This window comes from Sciurus carolinensis, chromosome 17 (assembly GCF_902686445.1).
Source record: "Sciurus carolinensis chromosome 17, mSciCar1.2, whole genome shotgun sequence".
NCBI classification, from domain to species: domain Eukaryota; kingdom Metazoa; phylum Chordata; class Mammalia; order Rodentia; family Sciuridae; genus Sciurus; species Sciurus carolinensis.
In genome coordinates this window covers 10,895,555-10,906,662 of record NC_062229.1, presented here as the reverse complement: position 1 = coordinate 10,906,662, position 11,108 = coordinate 10,895,555, and the positions used below count along the sequence as shown (strand labels likewise).

The following is an 11,108-nucleotide window of genomic DNA, read 5'->3' as shown; positions in this document are numbered from 1 at the left end:
AGCTAACAGGATGAAGATTTGGACTTGCTTTTTTCACACACATTTCAGATAGAGCACTAATCTCCAAAATTTATTAAGAACTTTAAAAACTTTACACTAAAAATACAAAGAAACCAATTAATATATGGGCTAAGGAACTGAGCATACACTTCACAGAAGAAGATATACAGGTGATCAACAAATGTATGAAAATGTGTTCAACAAATATAGTAATTACAGAAGTGCAAATCAAAACCACCCTAAGATTTCATCTCACTACATTTAGATTGGCAATTATAAAGAATACAGGCAGTATTAAGTATATGCAAGGATGTGGGGAAAAAGGTACACTCATACATTGCTGGTGGGACTGTAAATTGGTTCAACCATTATGAAAAGCAGTATGGAGATTCCTCAGAAAACTCAGAATGGAACCACCATTTGACCCAGTTTTCCCACTACTTGGTTTATATCCAAAGGACTTAAAATCAACATACTACAGTGATGCAGCCACATCAATGTTTATAGCAGCTCAATTCACAATAGCTAGATTGTGGAACCAACTTAGATGCCTTCAACAGATGAATGGTAAAGAAACTGTGGTATATATATATATATATATATATATATATATATATACACACATACTGTGCTATATATACCACAGTATGTGTATATATATATATATATATATATATATATATATATATATACAATGGAATATTAGTCAGTCATAAAGAAGACTGAAATTATGGCATTTGCAGGTGAATGGATTGAACTTGAGAATATCATGCTAAGTGAAATAAGCCAGTCACCCAAAACCAAAAAACAATTTTTTCTCTGATAAATGGATGATGATACACAAGGGGGGAAAGGTTAAGAGAAGAATGGAGGAACTTTGGATTGTGTAGAGGGAAATGAGGGTGGGCAGAGGGCAGGGGGAAGGAAAGATAATAGAATGGGACAAACATCATTACCCCATGTACATGTAGAATTACACAGTGTGACTCTACACTGTATGCAACCAAAGAAATGAAAAGTTATACTCCATTTATATACAATGAATCAAAATAAAATAAAATAAAAATGAAGCATAGCAGAAGCATAAAAAGAAGACACAGAGAAAAATGGAAATGTATAAAGATGCAAAAATAAGTGTACAAGTTTACAGTTCAATATATGATTAATTGATTTTGACAATTTGATATTACCAAACAGTGGGAAAGGATCATATCTTCAGTCAGTTGTGCTAGATAAATTGGATTTACACTTCAGAAGAGGTAAAATAGACCCTTATGTCACACTATGAACACACACTCACACACACACTCACACACACATTGAAATGAATGAAAGACATAAGAAGAGCTTAAAATACTAAAAAGATTCATAGGAAAAAGCTACATGATGCATTTGGACAATGATTATTTTATATAAGCAAACATTTTGACAGCAGAAGCAAAAATATTAAAATGAGATTGCATCCCACTGAACATTTCCACAGAGCAAAAGAGTCAACTCACAGAGTGAGGACACAGTCTCCAGAACTGGAGAATATATTTTGAAATCATATAAATCATACTCAGATAAGAGAGAAACAGAGAGAATATATGGAAATCAAGCAACCAATAGTAAGAAAACAAACAACTTCTTAAAAAATGGACCAAGGACCTGAACAGACGATCCTCAGAAGAAGAGATACACACACTGAAGAGTCTGGTCAGTTCCATCCTATGGTTCCTCCCTTTTCCAGTCCCACCTACTGAATTTTACCCTTCTGTATATCTATAAAGCACTAATTATAAATAAAACTCTAAATAAATAAAAGAAAAAATAATAGAATAGAGGAAAGGAAACAGAGGGAGGAATGAGAGGAGGGGAAGGAGAAGTACTGAGGACTGAAGTGGAGCAGATTAGAGTTCATGCTTGTATAAGGGTCCATCTATGTATTCTTAAATAGGTAAAGAAAACATGCTCTGTGTGTGGACAGACAGGTGGAAAGACAGACACACAGAGGAGGGTATTCAGGCATAAGAAAAAAGAAAATCCTGTCATTCACAAAAACATGGATGAACCTGGAGAACGTTATATTAGGTGAGATAAAACAGGGACAGGAAGGTCACTACTCACTCATGGAATTTTAGAAACTTGATCTTAATAAAAACCTAGAGCAGTCAGGGGTGGTACTAGAGCAATATAGGTCAGAGGAGACAAAAGTACAACTAGCTAGGGATAAACAGTTCAAGAGAAGTCCTCTAGAGTTTGGTGTTATAGCTAGTGATATGTCATGTTCTTGAAAAATTCTGAATGGATAGTAAATGACTCATCACAAAAATGACATAAATATAAGGTTACACACATGCTGATTTCCTTGATTTAACTGTCTTTCGGTGTGTAATGCTTCTAAACACAAGGTCATACACAATCAACACAATTCTGTCCATTAAAAAATATTTAATTCCTTCTGTTAGATTATGTAGAGGGAAATGAGAGGGAGGAGGGTGGGGGTATGAAAAATGGTGGAATGAGACAGATATGATTACCCTATGAACATGTATGGTTACATGAATGGTATGAACCTACATCATGTACAATCATAGAAATGAAAAGATGTACCCCATTTGTGTACAATGAATCAAAATGCAGTCTGTAAAAACTTAAAACCTAAATAAAAAATAATTATAAAGAAAGGATGGAATTCTTTTCCATCAATAACATTGTGTGGACACCAATCAACCATTAAACCTCTAAAGATCCTTTAAGGGAGATGTCATAGGAAGATCCCAGGATTGTGTCCTTACAGCAAGTCATCCTTCCTTCCAGGACACCTTGTGACTTTTACACCTGACTGAAAAAAGTGAGTTTTCCTTTGGAGGAAATCCTCTCTCTACTGACTGGGGGCATAGATAAACACAAAACTGACTGAAAATTTTCCATTCTGCTCTCTCTGTCATACTCCAAGGGAGCAGATTTATTTGGAAATGAAAAGACAGAGGAACAATCTGCTTAATTAGGAGCTCTGAGAATTCAGCACTTGAGAGGACAGACACTTTAAACATGCCCCTGTGCCATTCTCCTGTGATTCTGGGATATAGCCTTCTTGAAAACCCACCTGGCTTCCCAGGGACAGAAGACAGAGAAGAGAAAGCATCAGCCTTAGGCTCCAGCCAGGGTTTCCGAGTAAGGCTCCTGAGCAGGAAGAGGACAGGGGAGGACCTGCATCTTGGGCTATGCCTCCACAATCAGGACACCAGCAATGTCCTGGACTCATGTGTTCTTTGACGTTGTGGTCCCTGCACCCTGACGGAACTTTAGTTTTCATTGAGACCTCTGTTCTCAGCTCCTATTCTGTTTCCTTCTCTCCCTTTGGATTCTAGAATCTGTCTCCAGTCAGTTATTTCCTGGATAGTCTCCAACTCTTTTCCACACTTTCCAATGTTAGATTTGCTGCACCCAGGTATTCATTTATTTATTTATGTATTCTTAAAGTCTCATTATTATTATTAGTTCTTCTCAGTTATGCATAACAGGATTCATTTTGATGTAATTATGAAGCATGGAATGTGATTTGCTCTAGTTCAGTCCCCCGTATTGGTCCTTTGCCTTCCCTCCTCCCTTCCTCTACTCCACTAATCTTCTGCTATTTACTTTAATTTTCTATTTTATTTCTTTCTTTCTTTATTTTCTGTTGTGTCTTGTGGATATCCAGATGCTGAGACTCACTGTGGTATTCATGTACATACAAGGAAAAGTTCCATCACATTCCTCCCTCTGTCCTCCCTTCTCCCATTCCTTCTTCCTCCCCTCAGTTCCCTTCATCTGGTCCAACCATCTTCGTTGTATTTTGATGGAACTCCTTGTTTTCCCTTTCACTCTTTCTTTCCCCTTATTTTGGACTACCTTCCACCTATCAGAGAAAACATTCACCTTCACAGAAGATCTATTTATTCAGGTACTGTTTATTTCAAAATCTATGGAAACTGTCTGTTCCGTTCCCTTACTAGTTTTGCAAGCAGATTTGACTTACTGATAGCTCTTATTCCTTGACAGTTCTTATGTCATGATACTTATTGTTGATTGTCCACAATCACATCCACCAATAATGCAGTTATTTTTGGTGCTTAATAATCAGTCCAACTTCCTTCTTTTATGTTATCCATCTGTTTAAAAGTTCATGAAAGTATCAAATGATTAAAACTGCGGGAGACTGTTTTGTTGTGTTTGTGCATTTAACACACTACTTCAGTGTTTTAATATTAACTCTCCTGTGGACAGTGCTTTGAAAAACAACCATTCTCTTATATCCTACTACTTTACTGAATTCACTTATGAGTTCTAAAAGTTTTCTGGTGGAATTTCTTGGTTGCTCTAAGTATATAATCATATCATCAACAAATAGGGATAGTTTGAGTTCTTCTTTTCCTATTTGTATACCTTTAATTTCTTTGGTCTGTCTAATTGCTCTGGCTAGAGTTTCAAGAATGATATTGAATAGAAGTGGTGAAAGAGGGCATCCCTGCCTTGTTCCAGTTTTTAGGGGGAATGCATTCGGTTTTTCAACATTTAGAATGATATTCGCCATGGACTTAGCATAGATGGCCTTTACAATGTTAAGGAATGTTCTCACTCTCCCTATTTTTTCTAGTGTTTTGAGCATGAATGGGTGCTGTGTTTTATCAAATGCTTTTTCTGCATCTATTGAAATAATCATGTGATTCTTGACTTTAACTCTATTGATATGGTGAATTGCATTTATTGATTTCCTGATGTTGAACCTACCTTGCATCATTGGGATGAAACCCACTTGATCATGGTGCACTCTCTTTTTAATATGCTTTTGTATGCAATTTGCTAAAATTTTGTTGAGAATTTTTCCATCGATGTTCATTAAGGATATGGGTCTGAAATTTTCTTTCCTCGATGTGTCTCTGTCTGGTTTAGGCATCAGGGTAATGTTGGCTTCATAGAATGAGTTTGGGAGGGTTCCCTCCTCTTCTATTTCATGGAATACTTTGAGAAGTATTGGAATGAGCTCTTCTTTAAAGGTTTTGTAGAACTCACTGAAAACCCATCTGGTCCGGGACTTTTCTTTGTCGGAAGGCTTTTGATGACTTCTATTTCATTACTTGAAATTGGTCTATTTAAATTGTGTATGTCCTCCTCATTCAGTTTAGGCAATTCATATGTCTCCAGAAACCTGTTGATGTCTTCGAAATTTTCTATTTTTTTGGAGTATAGATTTTCAAAATAGCTTCTAATTATGTTTTATTTCAATTGTGTCTGCTGTGATATTTCCTTGTTCATTTCGAATTTTAGTGATTTGGGTTTTCTCTCATCTTCTCTTTGTTAGTGTGGCTAAGGGTTTATCAATTTTGTTTATTTTTTCGAAGAACCAACTATTTATTTTGTCAATTTTTTGTATTGTTTCTTTTGTTTCAATTTCTTTGATTTCAGCTCTGAGTTTAACTATTTCCTGTCTCTGGAAAGAAAAATTAGGAAAACTACCCCATTCACAATAGCTTTGAAAAAAACAAAACATTTGGGAATCAATCTAACAAAAGAGGTGAAAGACCTATACAATGAGAACTATAGAACACTAAAGAAAGAAATTAAAGCAAATCTTAGAAGATGGAAAGATCTCCCATGCTCTTGGATAGGCAGAATTAATATTGTCAAAATGGTCATACTACCAAAAGTGCTATACAAATTCAATGCAATTCCAATTAAAATTCCAATGACATACCTTACAGAAATAGAGCAAGCAATCATGAAATTCATCTGGAAGAATAAGAAACCCATAATAGCTAAAGCAATCCTTCGCAGAAAAAATGAAGCTGGAGGTATCGCAATACCAGAACTTCAACTATACTACAAAGCAATCGTAACAAAAACTGCACAGTATTGGTACCAAAATAGACAGGTAAATCAATGGTACAGAATAAAGGACACGGACTCAAACCCAAATAAGTACAATTTTCTCATACTAGACTAAGGGGCCAAAAATATGCAATGGAGAAAAGATAGCCTCTTCAACAAATGGTGCTGGGAGAATTGGAAATCCATATGCAACAGAATGAAACTAAACCCATATCTCTCACCGTGCATGAAACTAAACTCAAAATGGATTAAGGACCTCAGAATCAGTCCAGAGACCCTGCAGATTATAGAAGAAAAAGTAGGTCCTGGTCTTCAACTTGTTGGCTTAGGACCAGACTTCCTAAACAGGACTCCCATAGCACAAGAAATAAAAACAAGAAGCAATAACTGGGATAGATTCAAACTAAAAAGCTTTCTCTCAGCAAAGGAAACTATCAGCAATGTGAAGAAAGAGCCTACAGAGTGGGAGAAAATCTTTGCCAATCATACTTCAGATAGAGTACTAATCTGCAGAATCTATAAAGAACTCAAAAAACTCAACACCAAGAATACAAATAACCCAATTGAGAAATGGGCTAAGGAAATGAATAGACAATTACAGAAGCAGATCTACAAGCAATCAACAAAAATTTGAAAAAATGTTCAACATCTCTAGTAATAAGAGAAATGCAATTAAAAACCACTCTATGATTCCATCTCACCCCAATTAGAATGGCGATTTTCAAGAATACAAGCAACAACAGGTGTTGGCGAGGATATGGGCGAAAGGTACACTCATACATTGCAGGTGGAGCTGCAAATTAGTGCAGCCACTCTGGAAAGAAGTGTGGAGATTCCTTAGAAACTTGGAATGGAACCACCATTTGACCCAGCTATCCCACTCCTTGGCCTATACCCAAAGGACTTAAAATCAGCATACTACAGAGATACAGCCACATCAATGTTCATAGCCGCTTGATTCACAATAGGCAGATTGTGGTACCAACCTAGATGTCCTTCAATTGATGATTGGATAAAGAAACTGTGGTGTATATATATATATATATATATATATATATATATATATATACAATGGAATATTACTGAGCCATAAAGAATGTTAAAATTATGGCTTTTGCAGGCAAATGGATGAAATTGGAGAATATCATGCTAAGTGAGATAAGCCAATCTCAAAAAATCCAAAGGACGAATGATCTCGCTGATAAGTGGATGATGACATATAATGGGGGGTGAGAAGGGTTAGTGTTAGGGTTAGAGTTAGGGTTAGGGAGGGGGGCAAGAATGGATGAAGGAAGGACAGTATAGAGGGAAAAGAGGGGTGGGAGTGGTGGGGGGATGGGAAAAAATAACAGAATGAATCAAACAACATTACCCTATGTAAATTTATGATTACACAAATGATATGCCTTTACTCCATGTACAAATAGAGAAACAACATGTATCCCATTTGTTTACAATAAAAGAAAAAGAAAAACAACCATTCTCTTTTGGGTCAGGAAATTTTGCATGGTTCCTTTCTTCACTGGTGGTCTCTGCCCAGGCTGCTCCCCACAACTCTGTCCACTAAATATTCTCAAATGCACTTTCCTCCTGTGACTAGGACTAGGATTCATATTCACTGATTTATTTTATGATGAATTCTGTGAACTAATACCATACTTGCGTTAAGTGGGCTTCTTGTTCAGGAATTGGAATTACTTGCTTATCATGTATTATTCTTTTGAAACAGATGTGAATATGTTTTATTTTATTTAACTTTACTATTTGGGTTTGTGTCTCTGTTCAGGGTTTTGATGGGTTTCAAGGTTCTACATTGTGATATGGTTGACTTTATGGTCTTGATATGTATGTGATTTCAGCATTTGTGTTTGCTCAGCACATGCATGTGACAGGCCCCATGTAAGTCCCTGGAGGAGCAAATGATGACCCCAAACTCACAACCTCAGGACCACAGGTGAAATTTATAACAGTGTGGCAGGGACATCAGGAGGAGCCAAGGCTGCTCTGCCACACACACCCTATGCCCTGCAGTCCATCCCACCAGCCTTGGAAACACTGTCCTCTACCAAGCTCAGGGTCTGACAGGTCAACCACACATTCTGCTCTCCAGGTCTGGGACAGTTCTTTCTTCCTTCCTTCCTCTAATTAACAATGACCCACCCTCCTCTCCCTGGTGCAACATTCCTAGTTCAGAAAAGACTCTCCTGCCACTATCATAGATTGAATTTGTCCTCAGTGATCTGTCTGTCTTCAGTTTCCATCCTATAGACATCAATAATGCTGGCCCTTTTTCTCTCTTCTAGATGGTAAACATGTATTTTCAAGCTTAAATTTGTCTTTTAATATTTTAAGATGATCTGTTTTATCAAAGTCTTAAATATTTTAATCAAATCCATTAAGGATACATTGTGGCCCTTACATGGGATATTTTAACAAAAAACATACCCACCAAATAGCAAGATGAGCAAGAACACTCTCACATATGCACTGTGCTTGAATTTAATTGCACCAAGGTATTATTTTCTTACCTATGTGGTCCACATTCTTATTCTTCACATTGGAAGAGTTCACAGGGCAAGACCCTCTGAAAGTAGGATCTATGAGGCTCTTCATTGATTAGAAATGCTGCACATCAGTCCTAAGAGGCAACAGATGTGTGTGAGTGTGTGTGTGTGTGTGTGTGTGTGTGTGTGTGTGTTTATTCTTTGGCACTGGGGGATTAAACCCAGGGGCACTTAACCACTGAGTCACATCCCCAGCCCTTTTTATTTTTTATTGTGAGAAAGGGTCTCAGTAAATTGCTCAGGGCCTTGATAAGCAGCTGAGTCTGGTTTCCAACCTGTGATCCTCTTGCCTCAGCCTCCCAAGACACTGGCTTTACAAATGTGTACCACTGTGCCTACAGATTTGTTTTACTTATAATGATCATAATTTCACCTAATGTCTGCCTGAGTTAAGGGGATATTGCTAAATGATATCAATGCAGGAAAAATATATTATGATGTTAAGAATAGAAATTCACATTAAAGTGCCCACTGAAGGTGACAGGAACCACAAAACAACAATTATATCATCACATCACTGAATTCCTTTATCCATCCTATGATTTAGGGAATATTTACTACTCCGCCTGGAGAGGTGAAGCATTTGTAACTAATAGAGTTTAAATAACTTTATCATGGTCATACATTATACTATGGGTAGGTCAAATCTACTCCAGGAAGTCTGACTCAAGAACCCCAGATGCAAATCAAGCTGTATTCTGCTTCTTGGGAGAGCTAGTTATACAAAAGAATTATCATAAATATTAATAGTGAAATGTATCACTTATTCAGACTCCTACTGTACACAGGGGTTTTTAACTTCAAAACTAAAGCAATAATAATCATACTAAATAATATCTTTAGATTAAAAAAGGTATTGACTTAGCAATCACATCATCAGGAATAACTGAATCATAGAATAAAGTTTGTTATTACTTATAAGTCCATATTTTATCACTATTATAGTTATTACAATTAAGGAAATATGAGGACTATCAAATATGCAATTTGTTCAAAATTTCTGGATGGGTCATAACAAAGATGAAATTAGCTCATGTACTTAAATATTAAGAAGGGAATTAAAACAAGGGAGTAGACATAAAATGAGAGACTTCTGATGAGTTAAAGAAAGTTTGAATTTTTAAAGACATGCGAAAGTAAGGGGCATTACCACTTACCCACGTGAACCACTGTGGGAAGGAATCATGGATGCCAAAGGACATCCACCCAGGGGACATTGTGAAGGGAGAACTTCTTAAGATCCAGCTGTATTGTTTTTATTTCATTTGCTTGATTCTTTCATTTGTGTGTTTGTTTCATTTGTGTTTGTTCCACGGGAACAAACAGCTACATGGAAGCAGGGAACAGTCTTATTACAATTCCTCCTTCTGGGTCTCTCGGAGGACCCAGAACTGCAGCCCATCTTCTTTGGCCTCTTCCTGTCCATGTACCTGGTCACAGTGCTTGGGAACCTGCTCATTATCCTGGCCATCTGCTCTGTATCCCACCTCCACACACCCATGCACTTCTTCCTCTCCAACCTGTCCTTTGTAGACATCTGTTTCACCTCCACCATGGTCCCAAAGGTGTTGGTGAACATCCAGGCACAATGCAAAGGCATCTCCTACATAAACTGTCTTACTCAGGTGTAATTTTTTTTTATGCTTTTTGGTGTAATGGATAATTTCCTATTGACTGTGATGGCCTATGACCGCTTTGTGGCAATCTGCCATCCCCTGAACTACTTGCTCATCATGAACCCTCACTTCTGTGTCCTCCTGGTTCTGATGAGCTGGCTCATTGTCTTCTGCAGCTCCCTGCTTTATATTCTACTGATGGAGAGGCTGAACTTCTCCATAGGCACCAAAAATCCCACATTTCTTCTGTGAATTAGCACAGGTCCTCAAGGTGGCCAGCTCTGATACCCTCATCAATAACATCATCATGCTGGTAGCAACCACACTGCTCTGTGTTTTTCCTGTGATTTGGATCCTCTTCTCTTATTCTCAGATCATCTCCTCCCTAATGAAAATGTCCTCCACTGAGAGCAAGTATAAAGCATTTTCTACCTGTGGGTCTCACCTCTGTGTGGTCTCCTTGTTCTATGGAACAGCACTTGAGTTTTACCTCAGTTCTGCTGTGACACATTCTTCCAAGAAGAGCAGTCATTTCAGTAATGTACACCGTGGTCACCCCCATGCTGAACCCCTTCATCTACAGCCTGAGGAACAAGGATGTGAAGGGGGCCCTGGGGAGACTCCTCAGCAGAGCAGCATCTGGTCATTGAGGTATCACTGACCTCAGAAGCAGGTGGATGCTTGGACTTCTGAGGCAAATGCTGAGAATGTACTTATCATGATCCTTTTCTTCCCTAAAAATATGCTTCTTCATATTTCTATTCCAGAAGCACCTTTGACTTTGCTTGCATAAGAATTTGCATTTGTTTCTCCTGAACCACTTCATCAGTACATCCTTCTTACGTTTTCTCCCTGTAGATAGTCTTTAATCTACAGGGTCCTTAATCTACAGATGGTTCCAACCTGGATTAGGTTTTGTTGTAAGGATTCTAACTTGATGTTTAATGTCCTTAACATGGCACGTGCTGACACATGTCCCCTGAATATTTTCCTCTTGAACGTGAGGCTTCTTCACTTTAAGGTGCTTAACCTCTTGTTCTTCCTGAAGGAACTGGAATGAAATCATACAACG

At 37.6% G+C, this 11,108-nt stretch overlaps 1 pseudogene; it reads left to right on the top strand.

Annotated features, from left to right (window-relative positions):
* The first annotated feature begins 10,060 nt into the window (after window positions 1-10,060).
* Window positions 10,061-10,686, top strand: LOC124968023 (olfactory receptor 7D4-like; annotated as a pseudogene).
* The last annotated feature ends 422 nt before the right edge of the window (window positions 10,687-11,108 follow it).